General features: G+C 33.5%; 1 non-coding gene across 1 annotated transcript; it reads left to right on the top strand.

The window, feature by feature from the left end:
• Positions 1-8760: 8760 nt before the first annotated feature.
• Positions 8761-8832, top strand: TRNAM-CAU (transfer RNA methionine (anticodon CAU)). Its single transcript has one exon. It is a non-coding gene; the product is annotated as a tRNA-Met (tRNA).
• The last annotated feature ends 280 nt before the right edge of the window (positions 8833-9112 follow it).

The raw sequence follows: 9112 nt of genomic DNA, 5'->3' as shown, positions 1-9112 counted from the left end.
CTATCAATGAAGCCACATGACAACAAACCTTGTGGAATACATAAACGACGTATTTTTAAAGGCATTAGAAATCTACCAATAACCGCTTTGGTCAGAATAACCTATTTTAGGTTGGCATCTACCTTCGCAACCAAAGGTGAAAGATGGAGTAAAATGTTAATGTCGGGTCAAATATTCAGTGAATGTTGTATGAAAGTGATGAAAGAGGAAAGTATCAAAGTTAGCACACACGCGGTTACAGTCTTTGACCGTCATAGGCAAAATTTCAGTGTACAGGAAACAATGGACCATAATGAGGGGAGACCAAATTTATCTTATGCTGTCAAACTAAACAAAAGTTTGTGCGATTGTGGAAAGTTCCAGGCATTCCGTATTCCTTTCTCCCATGCCATTGCAGCATGCGCACATACTCTCCAGGACGCTTATAGCCATCTATTTGATGTTTACAATGCCATTACTGTCATGAATGTGTATAACGAAAGCTTCTCGGTGCTACCAATGGAGGAATAATGACCTTCATATGAAGGTGACATAGTTTGGCACAACGATGAGATGCGAAGAAAGAAAAAAGTACGGCCAAACAGCACACGTATTAGAACAGAAATGGACATGATTGATAAAATGATAAGATTATGTAGTATATGTCGTCAACCAGGACACAATAAGAACATATGTCCCAATCTATGAGCAACATCTGCATCATAATTTAGTATCTCCTTTCAATTTTTGTAACCTTGGATTTTTATATATCATTATCTTTTTGTTACAACAAGGTTAACAACAAACATCACTACAACATAAGCAAACTTAAAACAGAACATTTCTAATTGATTAGAGCAATGAAACTTATGTCATCTCGTCCAAACATCATTTCCCTAACATTCTTATCAATTTTTACTCGCACCCAATCAAATATACTATCGAGTCTCTCAATACTTCTAATTTTTTTCCCCTTATGGTATTTTCCATCTAACCAACGAACCAGCTCCCTCTTCAGTTGATCAAAACTACAAATGTTCCAAAATAGCATCAACATCAAAGGCTTGTCTCTCGAATAAATCACTTTTCCGTAGTGGCGACGAACACCAAACATGTTTGCAATATGACGAAATGAGATGTGGAAAAATGAATCACACAACACATCTATTTAAAAAAAATTGCACATTACGCTGAGGCGTCAGACCAATTGGCGCCTCCTCTTCCAAATTATACATGGGTGTCAATTGGATTGGTAACATCATGTGTTGTAGCCAATCCAATTGGCGTCCCACTTAAAATTTAAGGGTATGCGCCAATTGGTCTGACGCCTATTTCTTACATTTTTTTTGAAACTGGGATAGTTTGAAAAAAAAATTGAAAACTGGGTTATTTTAGGATTGTTTTTAAAAATGTGAGATATTTGAGTAAAAATTTCGTTTGTGGTTATACTAAGAAAAAATATAATTTAAATAAAATAATATAATTAAATATGATGATAAATCATTATTAAATCTTACTATGAATCCACGAGAACAATGAGTTTGTATTTTATTTTTTATTTTTTTGATTTTTTTTAATATTTTCGTTTTCCATAACATGCCAAATCACGTCCGCTAAAATTAAGAAAATTTCAATTAAATTATAGATAAACGTGAAAGTAAAATTAAAATAATATAATATATATACAAAGTAATTTATCATCGGTTATAGCTGCAAGCATATCTAAAAAAGCAATAAAATCAAAATGATTTGTTGGAATTTCATTAGCAACTATTTTATTGCACTTTGTAGCACCCATGAAGTTCAATTTGAACTTGTGTGTTGTTGGTTTGAATTTGATATCATTTCTCGCTAGTATCAAGTTTAGATAACAATAGTAGATTGTGGTAAAGTTGACTATAATTCTTTAGGGGTTTGATAACCTTTTATATTACTCTAATATATTTCGTGCACTTGTAGAAAATATCCAAGAGAAGGAAAACATAAAATCACTAAGGTGTCTAACTTGATCGGTCCAAGCATGAAGAATCTTCTCCTTCACTTGGTCCAAAATTATACTTTAAACATATTTCAATAAAGTTGGATATTTCTCACACACCTTCCTGAAATGTATAACAACGTCAACTTATAACTCTTTTGCAGAAAAAATTATTATGATGTTCCATTCATCCATTATTCTTTCCAATGTCACGCCCTCCTTGACCAATTTTCCACTGTCCAGAAAAAACTTTGCAACCAAATTCATCAAAGTGGTATCGCGGTCGGTGACAATTACTTTTGGCGTGTCTTCTTTGTCCTCCAAAATTGCCTGACATGCCTCTAAAGCCCAAGTAACATTTTCCTATCTTTTGCTTTTCAAAATTGCAAACCCAACAAAATAAGTCTTCTAAGTAGAGGTAACACCAACAATTCCCAATAGTGGAAGCCTGTACTTGTTGGTCTTATACGTTTAATCAATGATGAGCAGAATAGAAAATGTGATGAACAACTTCATGGAATCAAGATGAGTCTAATATATATCTCTAACGGTTACTCCATCCTCACACGTTCAAACCTAGATACATATTTGTTATCATCTACAAGTTTTAAGAGTTGTTGCATTTCAGTTCTATCCTCCCTCAGCGCCTTGTAATTTTGGTACCAAATATTATAGACTTGTCTAATATTCACGATATTTCCAGGTATTTTACGATTCAAAGTTGCAAGTATATTTTTTGGTTGCACCAAATTCAATGTCATATCTGAAACATATTCCTTTTCTTCCGGCATGAGGCGACATACAATTGGATGACCGACTAACTTTTCACACAAGTCATGGTTATGTAAACCACATATCACATTAAATCTTCATTTTTATTTTCCAAAAGATAACCACGCAACTTAAAGGGACACTTACATTTTCTTGAACCGGTGTTATCTCGTTTGAAATTCTGTAGAGGATTTGTATACTTCTTAACTCTTTTGCACATCATTGTCACAAATGCACCTCTTCTATCCGAATCATTATCGGAACATCTGATTACAATACCTAACCCAAGTTTAGATGCCTTCATACGAATCATTAATGCATGTGTTAACGAAATTCAAACTCTTGTTTATTTTTAAAATGGTTGCTAACATCTACCTCATTTATAACAAACATTTGGCATCTGGAGACACAATAAGTTTGAAGAAAATGTCGGGGTGCACCATATCTAATGAAAACAATAATATAAGATACTCAAAAACAACTAAAACTAAAAATAGACAGCTGGAAAATGAAAATAGATAGACTCCAAAAATGCATTTATTGAGGAATTCATACAGACTCTGAAAATACATTTCTAGATTCGACGTAAGTTTTTTCTGCTAAAAATCAAGATTAATATGAGCAATGAGGACTGAAATAAATTATCTTTACCTTGAATTCTAGCTTCTTTTGCTCCTTTTGATGTGATGAAACACAAGAATGAAGTTTTGGAGTGAAAATCTTGATTGAGAATGGAAGGTTTTTTAGAAAAAATGGGTATCTGGAATGATCATGCATGTGGCTGTTTTATTAAACTGGCATTTGATATTTCCTAAAATACATATCCAGAAATGCCTAACATGCAAAGGTGACGGGTTTTCAAATTACCACTTCAAAACTCTGGACATGCTTATCTGAAAACTTTATTGAGATGCTCAATAATTAATAAATTAAATTGATATGTCCAAAGATGCATCTTCGGAACAAAATTTTGTTTTAAAATGGGATGACACTCATTTGGTGCGTCATTTAGTGATGCAAAGGGTGAGTCCGGAGATACATCTCTGAAATTTAAGGGGTATTTTCGAATTTTCATAGGGTTTTTTTCCACCTCATAGGGTGTGTAATACCCTAAAATCCCAACTCTTAATTTAAAACAATAAACAATCATTTAGGTTGCTACTCAACAAAACATGCATACTTTCTCATTTAAATCATCAACTCGTAGCGGAAATTTTAAATAAATAACATAAACATCAATGGTCTCATCAAACTGAAATACTCAATAAAATTAACATGATCCAATGATTAACTCAAAATAAATAAAGCACCTCATTTCTGATGTTGCATATCAGAGCATTAAATCAACTAAATAGCAATAAATGATAAAATAAACGAAGAAAAACTCAAAGGCCATCTTCCAACTCACAACACCACTTAGTCATCCTGAGTATTTGTACGATAATGTAAAGAGCAACACAAAAACAAACAAGAAAGGAGTGAGAATATGCTCAAATATTAACGGTGTAAAAGAATCCAATGGTAGCTTAAATCACATAATTATCAACATACACATTCAATTACACAACAACACAACAATTCAATTCACATAGCATTTATGTATGTAATGTGACTCACAAATCGACTCTATGCATGTGGTTCCAATTTGAACATCAGAGGTTTGTTACGGATCTCGTCCACTCAATAATGGTTCCTCATTCGAATCAGATCCCCACTTCTGAACCCTGGATCCCCACTTCTGAACCTTGGACGATCACAAGTCCCCCCACTTATGAACCCATGACTCGCATCTTTCAACATATCAACACAATATGATGCATGTCATATAATAATGCAATAACAGCAATTATGGTTCCACTTCTAACCATAATCAACAATGCAATACAACATTCAATAGTAGTCTCCACTTTTGAACTACACACCTTAACATAACACATACAATTACATTAACATCACATAATTGTATTCAAAATACAATAGCTCATAAAACATAATCATAATTCACCACTCATAATTATGCAATTAATTATAACACTTCACATGATTATACATGCAATTCTCGTCAATCATTCATGCATCGACATCAGCTCCAACATTAACATCAACATCACTCCTCATGAAGTATTCATCAATTCAATCGAGCATAACATTTAAAAGTTCTTTCATCATCATTAATCATCACATAATATTACACTTTAAGAAAACAATTTATTCACGCTCTTAAATTCATATTTATTCTCTTAGAGCGTCACCATGAGATAGTATTACACGTTAGCTTTCAAAAACTTCAAATCGTGTCCCAAACAAATTCACAAAACTCAAGTTTTGATAAAAACCGTATTTGCACAAGGTCTGCCTGGTCGTGACGGGTGGATAGTCACAAAGCTGACAACCGTCGGCTCGCTGGATACAATGACGGGAAGACCATCACAAGGATGAAGGACATCACTGCTGCAGAATGCATAATTCTGTTTTTTTTTCACCGTTGAAGGCATTTCGGACCTCCGATTTTGATTCTGTAAAAACTCGAATGCTCAGAATTCGACACATAATAATTCTATAACAATTATACAACAACCAAAACAAATTATACATAGCCAACATCAAATAATCATCAATCAATCAATCATGGAATTAAGGTTATGTTCACATGTCTAAAATACATCAATGGAAACAACCAATTTCAGAATTCATACCAATGATTTATGCAAAATATTCAGCATGTAACATAGCATGAATTTACACATTTAACATGGCAATTATCACAGATTTTATATAATCAACATGAAACTCATAAAAACACAACAATTGTGAATAAAACCTAGAGGAAGGTGATGATCTATCTCTACCTTTCATGTAATACACCTATATTATAGTAGTTACCCCTTACCTTAATTTCTAGCAATCCTGAAGCCCTATTTATGGTGACTTTCTCCTCCCTCGAGCCTTTTTTCTTCTCTTCTCACTTGCCTATTTCTCTCACTTTTGCAACTTTTACGTATCACTGAAATTAACTCCCTTCTCCCTTGACTATTTATTTTGACCTAAACTATAATTAATTTTCTTTTTCACACTTTTACCCCTCCATTAATCTCCACTTTCTTATTTTTCCCTTACTTTTTTAATAATTATACTTTTTCCCCAATATCACTATTCCTCTTATTTTTCTATTGATTTAATTAATATTCTACTAATTTAATTAAATAAACTAATTAAAATTCTAATAATCTCCAAACACTATATAACACATATTATCACCAATTAAATTATTAAAATCATATTAAATCCTTTAAATAATTCAATAAAGCAATAAAATTCAATTAAATAAGTTAATTGAATTCGGGGTGTTATAACTCTTCCCCACTTATAGAATTTTCACCCTCGAAAATTACCTGAACGAAACAACTATGAATAAGACTCTCTCATCTGATTCTTGAGTTCCCACGTCACACTCCCATCAGTAGGTTGTTGGGGGAGTTTTTCACTAGCAAGCATTGAATATTGTGGGACTTCTTCTTTTTGGAGCAACACCTTTGTGAGAGGTACACCACATATTCACCTAAAATCTTAAGGTGATAGGTGGGTGGATTATCTTACTTATAAAGGCTCAAGTCTCCACATTTTCAACCAATATGGGACTATTACTCACACTACTCACACTTGATAAATTCTCAACACCCCCATCAAGTGTGAGTTTACAATGCTCCCCCTAAAGTGGAAGCTCTTCTTACTTCCACAAACTATTGTACCGCACAGAACGTTTCTTATTCACCACCTTGGTGACGTTGACAGTCTTCAACGAAACTTTTCTTATTCACCACCCTGGCACCGTTGACACTCTTCAATAGAATGTTTCTTATTTACCACCCTTGTGGTGTCGTTGACTTTCGATACAAGTAAGTCGGTCCCTTTCTCGAACCAAAGGCTCATGATACCATTTGTTGGGGGAGTTTTTTGTAACACTCGAGACCGAAGAGGGCGAAGAGTAGTTACATGTAACACGAGAGGACAAAGGAGTGGTTGTCGGTGCATGATGCATGACAATGAGACACTCCTAGCAGCTTCTAGGGAAAAAACTGAATTAATATCGGAATTAGAGGAATCCTGAGGTTGCATGGGTATGAGACTGCATGGTTAAAAAGAGGCTTAAAAGGATTGATCGGTATTACCTATACTAATTAGATGCATCTTCTTTTCGGTAGCCTAACAAATAAGAACTCCAAAATTAAGTATGCTTGACTTGGAGTAGTATTTGGATGGGTGACCTTCTGGAAAGTTTCTCGAAAAGCGTGTGACTGAGGACAAATCATGTTGAAAAGACCCGTGTTGGTTTGTGGGGTTAGTCGATAATCCTGAAATCAATATGGGGTGTTACAAATGATATCAGAGTCAACTATTTCCCAGTACGATGTGGTTCAGGGACGAATCAAGCGGAAGCTGGTGGGCATGTAACACCCGGGGCCGAAAAGGGCGGAGAGTGGTTACATGTAACACCCGAGGGCGAGGGAGTGGTTGTCGGTGCATGAGGCATGACAATGAGACACTCTTAGCAACTTCTAGTGGAAAACTGAATTCACATCAGAATGAGAGGGATCCTGAGATTGTGTAGGTATGAGACTGCATGTTTGAATGAAGGCTTATAAGGATTGATTGGTACTATATATACCAACAAGATGCATCTTCTTTTTGATAGCCTAACAGATAAGAACTTCATAGTTAAACGTGCTTGACTTGGAGTAGTATTTAGATGGATGACCTTCTGGGAAGTTTCTCGGGAAGCGTGTGAGTGAGGACAAATCATGCTGAAAAGACCCGTGTTGGTTTGTGGGGTCAATCGATAATCCTGAAAGCAGCCCGGGGCATTACATTTTTCACTATGGAGCATTGAACATTGTGGGACTTCTTCTTTTTGGAGCAACACCTTTGTGAGAGACACATCACATATTCATCTAAAACCTTAAGGTGATATGTGGGTGGGTTCTCTTATTTATAAATGTTCAAATCTCCACATTTCCAACCATGTGAGACTATTACGCACAATACTCACACTTGATACATTCTCAACATAGGTCCTCCCCACACAACCTTCACCAAGACGATATTTTTATCTCTCAAGTGTTTTGCTTCCCGATCATTAATTCGCAATTGTGATGTGTTCAAGATGTTTATATTTTTTAACCGAGGAACTCAATAAACAAGAACATTTTAGTCAACATATACAAGATCGTGTAGGACTAAGAAACTAAAATCCATCCCAAATGATTTTAAGGTTGGTGAAATAGATAGAGATGACATGATTGTCGTGTTTAATTGAATATAATATTTTAATAAATTAAAGAATAAAAAATGATTACCCTTGTTATAGAAAATTTGAAAACCGAGCCATAGTTCCAAGACGTTGTCGAAATATATTGTACTTTGAGCTATTATAAGGGTTTGTGATTTTAAAAGATTAATAATAACCAATTTGATATTATTTCAAAATTATTATAAAAAGTCAATTGATATTTTAGATTGTATATTGTATTATTCATGTATTATAATGAGACAAAAAATTTAAATTCTTTATATTTATTTATGTATTATTCTATATTTTAAAAAAAATTTACTTAACAAATTATTTAAAAGATTCTCGTCATTTTAATAATTTTTTATAAACAATGAATTTTGGTAAGTTGTTTTAATTTAAAAAAAATATTATCCTAATTATAATCTCTAATCCAAATTCTTGTAAGTCCAACTCAAAATTAGCACTATCAAAATCTAAAACAAACTCATGCTTAATTATTTGTCAGTTTTTTTATCAAGCTAAATGTACATTTGTGTTGGGGTTACTGAGTTCTTGGGGAAAAAGTTAGTTTATTTTTCAAGTAAATGAAAATAATTTCAAATATTTGAACTAATTTAAACTATCATTATTCATTATACATAAATACTTAACAGTTATGCAAATAAAATGTTTAAGAGATTGCATGTGTTGCACAGTAAATACCTTCTATTAAATAAACTAAAATTGCACTTACTTTCAACAAATCAGAGTGGCGCAGCGGAAGCGTGGTGGGCCCATAACCCACAGGTCCCTGGATCGAAACCAGGCTCTGATAATGATAATTTTTTTTTCATTATATTATGTTGTTGTTCTGTTACTTTTCAACCGTTGGATTACACACTTGTTGATCCGCTACTTTTTAATCACGGTTCGATTACAAATTACTTAATGTTATTTCACCATGTAATACACAATAGTATTCTTTGAAGGTGATATGAATATGTATGTATATAGGACTGAATTTTATTTTGATTTTTTTTGCTCAATAATTATTTTATTTGGATCCTTGTGGCATATATATATTAGAGATCAAGATTGAAATTTAATTTTTAATA

This window comes from Lathyrus oleraceus, chromosome 3, assembly GCF_024323335.1.
Source record: "Lathyrus oleraceus cultivar Zhongwan6 chromosome 3, CAAS_Psat_ZW6_1.0, whole genome shotgun sequence".
In the NCBI taxonomy this organism is placed as follows: domain Eukaryota; kingdom Viridiplantae; phylum Streptophyta; class Magnoliopsida; order Fabales; family Fabaceae; genus Lathyrus; species Lathyrus oleraceus.
Note: the sequence above shows the minus strand (reverse complement) of the source record. Positions and strands in the feature narration are given on the sequence as shown.